The sequence below is a fragment of the Pithys albifrons genome, chromosome 6 (assembly GCF_047495875.1).
Source record: "Pithys albifrons albifrons isolate INPA30051 chromosome 6, PitAlb_v1, whole genome shotgun sequence".
In the NCBI taxonomy this organism is placed as follows: Eukaryota; Metazoa; Chordata; class Aves; order Passeriformes; family Thamnophilidae; genus Pithys; species Pithys albifrons.
In genome coordinates, this window is record NC_092463.1 from 47180565 (window position 1) to 47194147 (window position 13583).

The 13583-nt window shown below is 47.2% G+C and overlaps 1 protein-coding gene across 3 annotated transcripts in view; it reads left to right on the forward strand.

Moving 5' to 3' along the window:
- The first annotated feature begins 490 nt into the window (after positions 1-490).
- The window catches only part of CD151 (CD151 molecule (Raph blood group)), a 34608-nt gene continuing 21515 nt past the window's right edge, over positions 491-13583 (forward strand). The window contains exons 1-2 of one of the 3 annotated variants that reach the window (XM_071558750.1): positions 947-990; positions 5096-5199. The gene's annotated coding sequence lies outside the window, so the exon portion shown is untranslated. Of the gene's footprint in view, positions 577-881; positions 991-5095; positions 5200-13583 lie in introns of those variants that run through there. The other 2 variants (XM_071558751.1, XM_071558749.1) reach the window with 2 other exon arrangements.

Here is a 13583-nt window from a genome sequence, read left to right on the forward strand (position 1 = left end):
AAGCACATGGTTTCTGCGCAGGCAACACTTGTGCCTGGTCATGCCTGTTTGCTGCCCCAAATCTGCCAGGGGAAGGGGTTATGTTTTCTCCTGTTTGTGCTTGAAATCCCTGGACATGGCAAGAAGGCAGCAGCCCGGTGTAGCAGGATACCCAAGGCCTGGGGTAGGGGCTGGCATCTCCTGTGGCTTCCAGGCTCTGCCACGTGCTCTGCGTGAAACCTTGCCAGTGAGTGAGCGTGAGCTGTCCCCCAGGGCTCTGCTCAATCACTTGGCTCTCCAGCAGCTCCAACATAAAGCTTAGGCAGGATTCCTAGGCAGGGAGGAGTGAGTTTATTCCTTGGGAAAGATGATTTTTGAGTTGGGCACATGGAGAGGTTACATTTCACACTCAAGGCAAGCATCCAGAAGGTCCCAAACAGGCCTATTCCCTCTTCCCCTGCCCCTATCTCCTCCCTCTCTGCCCAGATATGCTCTCTCCGCCCCATCCCTGAACCCCCGTGAGTGGCTCGTCAGCGGTGGAGGGCAGCAGGAGAGGGTCGATCTCCCGGCGTGGGGCTCCTGCCGCACTGCACTGAGGTGTGTGGGCTGCGGCTGAAGTGAGGTCATGGAAGGATGAGGCAATGTGCCAGTCGGGGCTTGATCTTCATTTACGGGGTGTTTCATGAAAAACTTTAACAACCAGGTCTGCTGCCTTAAAACAACAAAAAAGCCGCTCCCATTGGGGTTCGGTGTGCCGTGGCCTGCGGCAATGGAAAAGGCAGCGCGGGGCCAGGGGTGAGCACTGCGGGCGGCACGGACAGCCGACCGAGGGGCGCCGGGACCGGGCCGCGACAGAGCGGCGGGGAGGCGGCCCGGGCCGGGGTGGGCTGGGCCGGCCCTGCCTCCCGCCCGCCCTCCTCAGGGGCCCCTTTCCCTGCCTGCCCTCCTCCCTCCGTCCCTGGGCGGCGGCGCGGCAGGTCGGGGCGTGTGGCGGCGGGAGCGGAGCGGAGGGTGAGGCAGCGGCGGCGGCGCCCCGAAATGGCGGCGTTGCCGGCTGGGGCGCGGGCGGGCTCGGGGAGCTGGGCGGAGAAGGCGCTGGGGCCGAGGGGAGCGGCAGCCGCGGGACAGCGGGGACAGAGCGGAGCCCCGGGCCCGGGGGTACCTGGTGCCGAGCCCGGCTCTGTCGCAGCGCCGCCTCCCCTCCCCTCCAGCCCCTGTGCCACTGCACAGCGTCGCAGCGGCTTGACCCTTGCATGCTTTCTGTTGCTTGGTGGTGTTTTTTTTTCTAGAAAAGTGTTTTAACCTGTTGCGGGGGGTGTCAGAAACTTTGTACAGCCTCTGCATTAGTAAAGGTGTTCTAAATGAAACTGGGAAAAAATATTATCCCTCTCTGCCTTTTGCTCAGTTAAGTCTCCCTGTTGTACAAATAAAGTCTTGGCCTTCCTGCTGGGCTTGTAGGACCCTCGGAGGTGGAGGAGGGAGAGAGCGAGCCCTTGTTTACTACGCGGTGCAGGCAAAGGATGTTCTATCTCCTTCATTTCCTGGGAGCTATATCGGACGGGGAGCAGGTGTTGATGGGTTATTCCTGCACCGCAGTGTTGCTTGCCGTGAGAATCTTTCCCAGTACCCTTTGCTTTACGTAATCTCATAAAGAACACAAACTGCTCCAAGTTTAAAAAAAGTTCGAGTTTTCCTGAAGGGCTTTTGTAATCAACCTGTTGCAGTATCCTGTTGAATTTTAGCAATGACATATCTTTATTCCAGGCTACTGTGGAGCATCTCTTAAATGATGCTGCTTCACTTCCTTTGTCCCCTACAGCTCTTCCTGGCCTGCTCTGAGAGTTCACATGGTGCTCTTAGAACAAGGGTTGATTAAAATGGCATCACTCATCAGAGGTGGCCCAGTAGTGGCCATTTTGTTGAAACTGTTTTGTTGAAGTAAGTTCCTTTTGCCAAAATGCATCTCCTTTGCCACCTGTGAGGCCATTGCCAACATTCTTAGGGAAAGCTTTTGGTGCAATGGATATCTGCCACCTGGTACTGTTGAGGCTGAAGAGTCTCTTAGCATGTCACCAGTCAGACACAGGCCCATCCTAGCCTTTCTGGGTGACTCTCATGTTGCCAAAGATGACTGCCTGTGATGGAAGGAGCAGAGTATCTTTCTCTGCTGAGCTGTTGCTGAGCTTACAGAAACTAGAGAAGTTGATGCAAAAGTTTTAGTGTATTTATATTCTCTGAAGCAGTCTGTGTGCCTAGGACAGACAATTACCAGTTTGCAGATTGTTGTAAGCTGGACAATGGGGAATTGGATTGTTGGAAGCTGGGACAGCATCACTTATGCTTTACGTGAAGCATCTGGTGACAGGTCCCTGTTAAAGGCATAATGCTGACTTGTGTAGGTGGACCTGAACAGTGGTTTGCTACTGCTGCTCTTAGGTGCCAGTACTTGGATTCAGATGTCCTTGCTAAAAGCTTGGGTTGTGAGTTGGAGGATGTGTCAGCTTTTGAACTTCTCTATGTAACTCTCCTTGCATCACATCCTTGCTCTGTAGTTTGCCGATAATGTCTTTGAGTTCCTGACCTGTGTGTCCTTCTGTCCAAATGCTGTATTTCTGTAAGATGCGTGTTTAATTCCAAATTGTTACATGTGTTCATTGGTCTGTGGCTTTTTTAAAGTAATGGTTTACGTTCTCGATGGAGTCATTCTGCAGTGGCGGAGAACAACTCCCCCAGTTGCCAGGTAAAAGTCCTGGCAGTCCCTGCTATGTGTTGGCTCCAGAAAACAATAAGAGCCTGCCTTTTCTGAGTGCTTGAAATACTGTTCCAAGTGTGACACACCATTTTACTCTGGAGTCTGAGATGGTTAGTCCATCCTGTGGTACATTTCTTGGGAGTTTAAGTCAAGTTTTCCTTCACCTCCCTCAAAACAGGTGTGTTAAAGGGGGTTTATTCTTACTGCAGAGAGTGAAGTGTTGAGTAACAGGAACTACCACAGTGCTGTTGCGGTTATGGTTCTCCTGTTGCCTTTAATACAAAAGCCATCTTCTGAGTAAGCAGAGTATATCAATCCAAGAAAAGTTTTCTCCAAAGCTTTTGTTTCCCAGTCCTCTTGTGCAGAGGGAAGTCTTATACCAGTTTTGGAAGTGTGCAGAGTTCTGAGACTTCTCTTCAAATACAGTAAGGCGTGCACAGCCAAAATCTTGTCTCTGCAAAGGCTACTTTCAGTGCAGCCCCCGTAAGTTTGTGTCTTTGAGTGTGGGAGATTCTTCAACAGGGGGGTGGAAGAAAGCTACTTGTATTCCCTTGTCAAGCAAAAACGCTAGATGGGAGTGGCAGATGAAGTGCTGTTTTTCCCATTGGGAAGTTTCCAGCAGGTATATTTTATTATTCCCAGCTAATAAAAGTTATATCACAGCTCTAGCTGTCTGTTGCACATACATGGAAGGCAACAACACCCTTGCTGTTGAGACAGCCCTGAAAGAAGAGGTTGGCTGATGGGCTGTATCTCTTCTAGCCGGGTGATCCCACAGGTAAATTCACTTGTTGCTTCTGCATAGTTTGGATTCTGCTCTAGGGAGTGCATTGGGCTGCTTGTTTTACATGGAAGGAAAATACATATTTATGTATATTTGTACTTGTACTGTCTCTATCACTATATAATACCTGTATGTGGCAAACTATCCTGTCTGGTGTTTCCAGGTGATGGAGTCATTTATAATGCAATCAGACTGCTACTCTGTTTAAGATAGATGCTTAGAAAGAAAAAAAATTCCTGACTGAAAACAAAAAGGGTTAGCTTTGCCTTTCATGTCCCAGTCCATCAGTACTATCCCCAGTGGCCTCATCAGGCTTGGTTTTGGAATCTCCTGAGAGGATGTTCTACTCCTCAACTCTACCCTCTGCTCCTGGGCTTGACACTGGGTTATCTCCAACTGTCCCTGAGTGTGTGCATTGACAGCTGAGGTCATGGAAAGCCTGAGGGAGAGGGCACTCCTGGAAATGACAGCTCATCTCAGCTTCTCTGGCTACGAAGAACAGAAACCTAAGTCTCCTGGTTGTTTAAAAACCTTCAAGATTCTAAAGGTAAAGACGAGGTCTCCTTCTGTCTCACTTGCACATCCTATCTTTCAAGACCCTAAATGTGATTTTTCTTTTGCCCAGAAAAGCCAAAAGAAAATGAGCAGTGTCACTGTAAAATCCCCCCATTTCCCCATTCTTTTTTGCATTTGCAATTTGACAGAGCTTTCCCCTAGGATGGTGACCATCTTCCCAGGCTGTAAGAAATGTGCTTTTCCCTACCTCCCCATATCTGAAGCCAAGGTGTAGAAAGAGCAATGAGGAACAGCAGACCTGCAGAATGGAGATGAGGTGTTCCATCAGTTCTGCAGAGAGCACCTCATTCCATCCTTCCCCATAGTACAGAAACTGTTGGCTCCCAGGCCCTCTTGGCAAGGATCTGCACTGTAATAGGAGCACTGCTGATGGGCATCTCTCTCATCTGTGCTTCTCTCTGTCCTGCCTGCCAGACTCCTCTGCTTGTGATCTCAACAGTCTGGGATCCTGGGGAATGAATTCAGGCACTCCTATTAGTCCTGTGTCCTGGATGCTGTCAGTAATACAACTCTTGGCAAAAGGAGCAGGGGGATGATGACTGTTTTGCACTCCTGGCATTGCATGGCAGAGTACAAGGTGTGTTTTGCGATCTGGGCATTTGGATATGGCCAGCTTGGTCTGTGTTTCTAATCTGAGTTCCTTGTGCTGGTCAGGTGGTTATTATGCTCTAGTCTGAGCTGGAAAAGTGCTGTGCAGCTCCATAAGTGCATTTTAGGCAGGAGTGCAATAAGGTCAACACAGGACTGGAAGTGTATCCGGCTCCTTAGAAGGATGCAGGCATGAATAGAGGCCATGACATGCCAGTTGAGCTTTTCATGGAGTTTGGTATATATGTATTTGTGTGTGTATTTCCTGCATGGTTTTGATGCCAGCAGTGTTGGACACTATTGGAGGCAGGATACTGGCTTAGTGGGATAAGGAAGGATATTGGGAATTATATTCTGTGGCCATTAAGGGAGTGTCCTTGGCAGCTGTTTAAATTCATTTTTGTGCTGACCCACAGGCACTGTCCGCAGGGTGCAGCCAACCAAATACACACTGTGCAACTCACTCATGATTAACACTGCACTGCCTGCATCTGTGGAGACGCCTTTCCTGCCTGCTGAGGTGAGTGCATCCCAGAGAGGGAGTGTGGAGGATTTTGGAAGTGGCACAGCCTCTTAAGAGAGGTGGAAATGAGACGCGGGAGGTGCAAGAGAGGATGTTGCTCAGACCCACAGGTTGTTCCAGGCAGCAGTAATGAGGCTGATGAAAGAAAAACTGAGGCAGATGAGGGTGATATAAAATGTTTGGCATTGACTATTGTTTCTTACCTGTGGCTGGTACCAGAGCTGAATGCAAGAGGAGCAAAGTTCACTTGTTCAACCCAGGTTCTCTTTACTTTTTTATAGCAAAGAAAATAGCAGTGGGGATCTGGGGCAGTGGAAAGAGTTGTAAGGCTAAATGCCTGTGCTTTGGTGAAATTTGTCCCTGTAGCTGCAACATGGATGTTGTACACTCCTAAGAGGTTGTGGAGCTGTGCTGGAATCTGTAGCATGTTTCTCATGTCTTTGCCTCTGTAGGAGAGGGATGGGTTGAGAGGAAGAAACACCTTTCGGAGATGCTGTGGAAGAAAGATCTGCTGTGCTGTATAAATGGGCAATGTGAAAACGTGTCTGGTACCTCACCCCGGAACACTTCTGCTCCTATTGGGAAGAAGTAGAGAAGAGAAACATCAAGCAGACAATTACTGTTTTGCACTATTGGCATTGCATGGCAGAGTAAGGGATGTTTTTTGGGGTCTGGGCTGCATTTGGGTCTTGCTGGTCAGGTGGGTATGACACTCCAGTCTGAGCCAAGAGTACTACACAGCTCAGTAGGTGCATCTGGGGCAGTAGTGCAGTAAGGTCAACACAGACTGAAAAAAGTCCTTGGCAGCTCTTTAAATACAAGTGTATGACTTACCACCATAGTGGGATTATGAACAACATATTCTTTGGCTCTTTAACTAACAGCATGAAGTTAAAACTGGGACCCAGTGGTTTAAGGTAGGAATTACTGGGGGAGAGGTTTCTGTTTTATCTGAAGTGCATTACTGACCTGTTGTCTGCCAGAGTAGCAGCCTCACTGTTTGTGTTGCGTTTGTGTTTTCAGGGAGTACTCTGATCCGCAGTGACCATCGCACTGCAACAATAAAGAAAATAAGGGGGAAGGGTGGTTTTGGTCTAATTTATATGCTAACAGAGCCAGCTGGCAGATGCCAGCCACGCTGACATTTCTGGCATGCCATCCAGTGAGCAGGACTTCTGTAGTGCCTGACAAGGCAGGCGTGAGTCAAGGTTTGTGAATGTCAAGATTTCTTAATAGCTTTGGTGGAATCCAGAGGGGAGGAATTCATATCCCGTATCTCACCCCCACATTGCCCTGGAAACAGAGGTGATTTGCTGTTTTTCTCCATGGTCACTGTGAGCTCTGTGCAGAGCTGTGTGTGCCATCACAGCAGTGTATGGTGAGCACAGAAGCCCAGCACATGGACACATGTCCAAGCTCTGCCCCAGAGCAGCCAGTGCTAGAGCAGGAAGAGGTCTTGAGTGTGCTCGTCAAGCACTGTGTGCAATGAATGTGTATATGGGAAAGAATTGGGCTTTGTGCTTGTGGTTTTGGCTGTTGTGGCATAGAAGGGATGAGTCCAGTCCTGTGTGGAAGTACAACTTGCTGAGGAGTTGAGGTGTGGTTAATTGCAGGTCTCCCCTTGCTGTAGCCCTCTTCATCTTTGGTGAGAGACTTGGCTTAGGCAAGAGGTCTGCCAGCGTTGAGGGAAGATTTGATGTCTCCAATGTACTTTGTCCACTTGGAGGGTTTTTGGGAGGTCACATCTGCTGTTATTAGGAGGACGTCTTTCTATATTTGGAGAGGAAGAACTGTCAGGCTGATTTCTGCACCTTTGAGTCCCCGTTGTCTGGGTTTTTTCCTCCCCTTCAGCAAGGAAAGCGTGCAAGCCTCCTGCTGAGCTCCTGTGCTCTTGCATGGGGGATGAGACTGTGCTCAGCCTCAGAGATGGGCTCTGGAGAGCCTAACAAAGGCCTGCTCTGTCCATTGTGCCCTCCCCAGAGCTTACCTCCATGTGTGCAGTGTGCCTGGGACAGGAAAAAAAAGAGAACTTAAACCCCTGTGCTTACACCGGGACAAAATCCTGGTTGCTGACATCACTGGGCTGTTTGCCCTCAGGCATTGGGGAAGTCTGGATCCTGGCTCACAGGTGTGCTGCTGGAAGCCTGGGAGGAGGGAAAAGCAGACAGTTGCAGAGGGAAATCTTTGCTTTCATGGGTGTCACAAGCTTTACTTTAGCTGCATATGTCTACATGTGGAAGAAAACCTCCTTGGAAAAAAGAGTTTTTAGGAATAAAAGAAGGGAGAGGGAAGCCAACTTAGATGAGAGCAGTGAGAGTAGCCAAATTAAATTATTGTAGTTATGTAATTATTATCAACAATATATTTAGATATATGTAAGTGGGAAGTTGGTTTCCCTGTGTACAAAGGGCATCAGTATAGTCCCAAATTTTTACATTGATTACCCTGTGTGGTCTGCATCAGCTTGCCGAAGTAGCCTTTTTGTTTTCCTGTGTCTGGGCACAGAGCAGTGGTTATGGAGTCAGAGGCTGCTGCTGCTGTATGTGCATCTACCACTGCAGAGAGAGGTGACCCTGAGCAGTCAGTGCTGGGACACTCATGTGAGGTCAATAAAAGAAGGTTTATTTTCTCTGCCAGAATTGACACTGGTTACTTCCAGCATGAATTTTAGAGTTTAACCTAAATTCTTCAAAAGTAAGAGATGAGTTTTGTTTTCTGGGTTCCTCTATATATCCTAGAGGGACCTCATTTTCACAGTAGTCATTTAGTACTGAAGGTAGTTACTCAGTTTCTTTAGATACTCTCATCTGTGTTGTTGCTGGATTTTCTCTTGGGTGTGTTTTAATATTTAAGGACTTACTGAGTGTCTTAAATAACCTATGAGTGAGCCATTGTATGGACTACTTTTCCCCTCCTGCTCACTAGTGGCATTGAATGAATTGAAAGAAGGATAATGAGTCTGTCCAGTGCCGGATGTTTGCCGTGTTCCTGTCTCTTACATGCGGAGCAAAGTGCTCTACTGCTTTCTGCTGTGCTCAGGGTAGTAATTTGATTGCTGGGTGTGTGCCAGTTACATTTTGAAAGGCTCCTGAGGGAACAAAGTATATGGTTTCTTACATTTCCCAAAGTCTTCTTGAATCTTCCTGGTATTTGATGGTTAATCAGGGTAGGACGTACTACTATAGAACTTAGAGTGGACTACTTCTGGCCTTGAAAATTTTAACTTTTAAAATAACAGAGATCAGGTGAGATGATACAGTCCCTCTTGAAAGTTGACCTCCAAGGGGTGGGTGTGGGGAGGATTAAGTTCCAAAGTAATTTTAGGCTTTCCTTTATTGAAGTTTTTTCATAGAATGCTAAGGTAAGATGAGGGTGGGTTGGTGGAGAAATCCACTGCAGGATTTTCCTGCTGTGTTTGAAGTCCAGCTGGTTTGTGCTTGTATCTGTTAGAGGAACTCTTTTCCAGTTTCTTTTTCCTGCCAGCTCTAAATGCAGTGGATGCCACATTGTCATAGTTTAACCTCAGCTGACAACTGTGTTCGATGCAGCCACTCACCCCTCCCTCATTCCCCTACCCTGGTAGGATGGGGTGGAGAATCAGTATAAAATATATAATTAACACTTAATGGATTGAGAGAAGAACAGTTTGTTAATTGAAACCAAGTAAAATATAATAATAGTAATAATAATTATAATAATCACAATAATAGTAATGAGAGTGAAAGAAGAATAAACCCCAAGAGAAACAAGTGATGCACAATGCAATTGCTCACCACCCACTAATCGATGCCCAGCCCAGCCCCCAGCAGTGATTGGTGTCTCCAGGCCAACTGCCCCCAGTTTCCATACTGAGCCTGGTGTTCTGTGCTATGGAACATCCCTTTGGCCTGTTTGGATCAGCTGTCCTGTCCACACTTCCTCCCCTTGTGTGCACCTCCTCACTGGCAGAGAGTGGGACACTGAAAAGTCCATGATCTGGAATAAGCACTACTTAGCAACAACCAAAACATGAGTTTGTTATCAACATTGTTGTCAAACTGAATCCAAAACACAGCACTGTACCAGCTACTAAGAAGAGAACAGACTCTATCCCAGCAGAAACCAGGACATAGGCTGAGAGAGACTTGCCGAAGTTGCTGTGCTGGTTGTAGTTCTGTGCCCTTCACAGAGAGCTGCCCTTTGCCTGTGTGTTTGTTTGAAGCGGCAGAGGACCCGAGCAAGCCTGGCTCCTGGGCCTCTGTGGGGAACCACTTGAGCAAGGTGTTTCAGGGAAGGGATTGATGGCTTGGAGCTGGGGAATTTCTTCAGAGCTTATTGGTGTGTGCTCTAGGGCCAGGGACTTCTTTTTGTATTTTCTCCTGCCCCCAGCCTTGGGGAAGGGTCATCAAGTAATTGCTTTGAGGGCAGCCCTTGCCTCCTGGTTGTTTACTCACATGCTGGTGCCTCCCTGTGGAGTTTTCAGGCTGGTCCAAAAATAGCTGCATAAATGGAATGGTGGAGTCATTAAACTGTGCTACACAAGAGCAAGGCAGAAGGGGGAGGAATATTTTCTTTTTAGCTGGAGTTGTTTAATTTTTACTGGAAGAACAGTCCTTTTCAAGGCAGCCTTACTCAGCATAGATTGAGCATTGTTTCCAGCACTGCTTCTATAGCAACAGGAGAGAGACAGCTCCTATGAACTTGGTCTTACACCTCTGGGAAATGAAATGTCATTTAATTTGCCCTTGACTGTGCTTGATATTTGATCTGATTCTAATAAAGAGTTTTTAGCTGTGAAGAGGAATATAACTCCTGAAAGCATTCAGTGATTGCTTCCAAACACTTCCAGAGACAAGGATACTGGGGATATATAAGGACTCATGGTCAGAAGAGACTTCTTGTCCATTTCTGATGCTGCTGTTAGCAAAGTGGGTATTTCCAGGTGTGAGTTCCTGCATGATGAATAGGCCTCCCTGGGTAGGAAGGGAGGCTCCTGAAGGTATCACTGGTGTCTCCAGCTGCCATGATGAGGTGACAGCTGCTGTTGCCCTCTCCTGTGGCTGTGTGATATGGCTGATGACACTCTTCTGTCTGTGTGCTAGGACACTGCAAAATGCATTGCCCCATTCCTGGGATTAGAGGTACCTGCCCTGTTCCTGACATGCTCAGAGGTTTTCTCTGCCATGACTGGTATCAGTCCTGAGCTAATCATGACATATCTGAAGCAGTAAGAACACTAACTTTAGTTTCCACTTCCAAAACCCTTGTTAGCTGCTTTTTAATTTATGGTCCCTGCAGAGTTGAAATTGAGGCAGGCCTGGGAGATCTGTGGGATGACTCGAGAGGCTTTTGCTTAGCTTGTTTGCACCACAGAGAGTGAGAACAGGAACGACCTAGTCAAAGCAAAACAAGTTTTGTACCAAAGCTGAAGTTGGTGTGGGTTTTTGTGCATCTCTTGCTTTGTGCTGTCTGCAGTCAGGTGTCTTGGGCACAGGCAAGGCAGTGCTAACAAGTAGCTTGAAAACTTTGCATTTTGCAGCTTTGTGTTCTGCATTGGTCTTCCAGAGGACAGAACAACTCAGCAGATGGAGGATGCACATTGAGATGTGAGAAGACCAAATGCTTCCCTTCTCTCTGCAGGGAGGGTCCCTTGATCTCTCTGTGCTCCCGTTATAACCTGCTATCTGTTTTTTCTTTGTTGGGGTGCTTTGAGAAGGTAAATTATAGAATACTGTGTCATTGAGAGCCTAGAATGTACCTTGTGGTGTCACACTGACTGCCTGCCCTCCCTTCCAAAAACTGCTGTGTGTGTTTCTAACAGTGGGATTTAAAGTTCCATGATTTGTTCATTGGTTTGGTGAGGTGAAGATTTCAGCCTGCCAAGGGGTATCCACCTGATGCTGTGGGAAGGTAGAAAATCTACTGGGTTTTAGCTGGTAACCTTTTCACTGCAGAGATTTGTAGGGAACAAACCTGAAATGAAACTGAAGCCAAATTTTGAGTGACAATGCACTAGCTAAAATGCAGTGCATGTTCTTTTGTTAGTCTTTGCCTTCAGCTCAAACCACTGTGTAAAAACACAGCTCTTTATAGAGAGTGAAAAAATTGTTATCATTGCTGCATTATTTGGAGGGTGCTTTGAATTCACATACAGGATTGCCTAAATAGGCATTGTGGAGGCTGGGAGGATTTTTATCCTCCCAAGACTTTTAGTGCTTGTTGACTTGGCCTAGTACTGGCATGGCTACAGAGAGGGGAGGTTTTGTGAGCACTCCCTGAAAACACTGAGGACCCAGTGGCTTCGTTTCTGAGAGCTGAGCTGAAAACAAATTTGATGAATAGGAAGATAATGAATTGGAAGGGATCAGGCAGAAAGCTGATTCTGCACAAACTGTTTTGTTTAGAAATGTGGTTTAATACTACTAGTAAGTTCTACAGCACAGACAAAGCCCTGCTTAAAAAAGAAAAAAAAGGGAAAAAAACCCTCAAACAAAAAGAACCCCAGAGAGTTGCCATGAACAGATTGGGAAAATAGAATTTAGAATACCAATAGCAGGCTGCAGTGAAGAGTTTGTCTTGTCTGTTGGCTAACCCTGACCTATCTGAACTATTGCTCCTTGTTGTGTCAAACTCTCATTGCTATGAGCTCTCTGCAAACACAGCCAAGCACTGATTTCTGAGGCTTCGAGTGAGAGAAAAGAGATGGTTATTGTTCCTCTGCTCAGTTCAATGACTAGTGAAGTGGTTCCTGTGTATAAATAGCGTAAAGTACTTTGGGATCCTTCAGGATAAAGGAGGCCTTATGAAATACAAGAGGATGTTGTTTGACGCAGAAGGAGTTCCCCTTGGTCGTGCAGTGTGTGCTAGTCCCTGGCCTGCCTTCCAGCTGCTGATGGGGACTGGCTGCTTGGAGGGGCTGTTTGCTTCCCTGCTTATCCACTTCTGGGAGCAGCAGACGTGGGCTTTCTGCTTCAGGATGTGGCTGGCTGTGTGTTTTGTCAGGACCAGAAAGACCCATGAAGTGTTTCTTGTTTGCTGTGTAGTGCAGCAGTGCTGGAGCACAGACACATGCGTTCCCAGGCACACTCCATCACTCTTGTCTTTCTCTCTCATGCTTTTTTTCCTTAATGGTTGTAAAATTTGTTTTATGCCAAGGTCCCTTTTATCCTCAAGGATCCTGAAGCCTGGCATTTCCCAGGTTTGGCTAACCCCCTCATCAAACACTGAATTCACAAGTATGTGGGTGGTGCTGAACATGTAAGTCCTTGTTGAGTTTGAAATTTATGCTTATTGTTATTTATGCTTCAGTAAGCCCCTCCCCTGGGGAGTAACCAGTCTTGAAAACATGAGCAGAAGGGCTGAGTGCTCTTCTCCTGAGACAGTTCTTGTCTCAAAGAGCAGGCAGCTCCTCAGGTGCTTTAGGTATGCAGTTCCTCTCTGGACACCTGGCTCGCATGAAAATTAGCACAAGTTAAGGGTCTACATCTCTCTTGAGGGGTCTGTTCAAAACACAGCATCTTGATCCAGGATGGAAGAAAGGAGAGATTTGGTAAGCATCCCAAGGGGTGACAGTACCCAGAGAGTATTGAGATGATATCCTCCCAAGCTCCCAGAAAGGCAACTTAACCTCTCTCACTTCTTCAGGAAAATACTCTCCCAGTGAAGAGGTGGAGTCAAGCAAGGTCTGCCACAGATGTCAGGGAGGAGGAGTTTTGACCTAAATCCATACTGTGTGCCTGCCCTCACAAGTTTAAATGACAATTCCTTAGAAGGAGCTTTGCCTCACTGGAGGTCTGAGTTGTGTTTTGCATTCTCTCCAGCCCTGGAGGCACAAGTACTTTCACTCTGCAGCATGTTCTAACCTGCTGAGATGGAAAGCAAAGTGATTAGCTCTGCATCCTGGGTCAGCCTTCCCTTCTGTAAGGCCAGGAGCATGGGAGCAGTATGAAGCAGATGAATAAATGGTAGGGCACAAGGGCTGTTTCAGGAGAGTTTGTGCCAGCCTGGGGAGGGTGCTTCAGAGCTATTGCTTGCCTTGCAGGTGCCTGTGCCTTCCCTCCTCTCCCCAGTTCCTCAGAAAGTTCCCTTGTCTGATCTTCAGTTAATGATTCCAGCAACTTTGTTTGGCCTGCTTCTCAATGGTTCAAGTGCTGGGATTTTCACAGTTTCGCTCAAGAGGTGCTTTTGTGGTCTAGAGGCTTTGTAGTAATGTGAATGGACAAATTCCTGGCTCTTATTGACATCATTTTTCAGAGAGAAAATCAGCAGGTGTAATCCAAGCTGATTGTAAATGAAGGTGTGTTGCCCATACTGTGCTAGGTGAAGGCCTGCAGCAACACATCCTTGAACATAATAGAAAGTTAAAATGGTTATGAATTATTAAATTTGATCTGGTAATAAAA